We start from the raw sequence: 1,265 nt of genomic DNA, 5'->3' as shown, positions 1-1,265 counted from the left end.
ACAGAGATATATGACGCAGGATAATATACAGAGATATATGACGCAGGATAATAGACAGAGATATATGACGCAGGATAATAGACAGAGATATATGACGCAGGATAATAGACAGAGATATATGACGCAGGATAATAGACAGAGATATATGACGCAGGATAATAGACAGAGATATATGACGCAGGATAATAGACAGAGATATGTGACGCAGGATAATATACAGAGATATGTGACGCAGGATAATATACAGAGATATGTGACGCAGGATAATAGACAGAGATATATGACGCAGGATAATATACAGAGATATGTGACGCAGGATAATATACAGAGACGTCAGATATATAATAAGATGAATACAAAGGTTCCATGAGCAATATATATGAAGATGTGCCGGGGACCCCCCACATAATAGGGAGCACACAGGTGAGGGTCCCCACTATAGGACAATAGGATACAATGAATCTATGTGATTCCCGGGCTCTGTGCAGCGGGATTCATGTTCCCCCCTTTATATCAGGATGGAGCCGGATATGTGATATCTGTCCATAGCCCCGCCCCCAGCGGCAGCATGAGATGTGATTGGCGGCTGGGAATTCTTCTGTAATAGACAATCTGTCATTCTGTGGTCATGTGTCCAGTGTCCGTCTCTGGAAGCGGGCGCACCGTGCAGGGTATTGTCTACGGGTCTGCACCACGAGGGAACACCGCCGGGAAGTACCTCCAGGCCAGGCGCATGTTCTATCCATCCGGCTATTTTGGGGAACGTTTTGGCTATTCAGAGCCAGTTATAAGCCGGGAATGGCGGCCAGTGACAACGCACAGATCTGGCCCTCCGGCTGACCTCCTCTTCCAGAGCCGGTGGGATCCCGGGACGTGGGACACTCCGGAAATACGGGTCTCGCACTATGGACACTCAATCTCACCATCCAATCAGAAATGGCTGAGCCTTCCCGGAAAGCAATACTTACCATGGCGGGTGAAGGGCGCCCCCCCTCCCCCCCTCTGCATACACGACCTCCGTCCTCCCAGGACTCCCACATCACAATCTCTGGGGTATTAAAGGTGAAGTCTGGCAAGGCAGCAATCGGAGATGGGACACGGGAGATGGGAGTGACGGTGAACGGGCGATGGGACGGGAGTGACGGTGAACGGGTGATGAGACGGGAGTGACGGTGAACGGGTGATGGGACGGGAGTGACGGTGAACGGGTGATGGGACGGGAGTGACGGTGAACGGGCGATGGGACGGGAGTGACGGTGAACGGG

The sequence above is a fragment of the Nanorana parkeri genome, unplaced genomic scaffold (assembly GCF_000935625.1).
Source record: "Nanorana parkeri isolate BGI_ZX_2015 unplaced genomic scaffold, ASM93562v1 scaffold3954, whole genome shotgun sequence".
NCBI lineage: Eukaryota > Metazoa > Chordata > Amphibia > Anura > Dicroglossidae > Nanorana > Nanorana parkeri.
The sequence above is the reverse complement of the archived record's forward strand: the minus strand, read 5'-3'. Positions refer to the sequence as shown.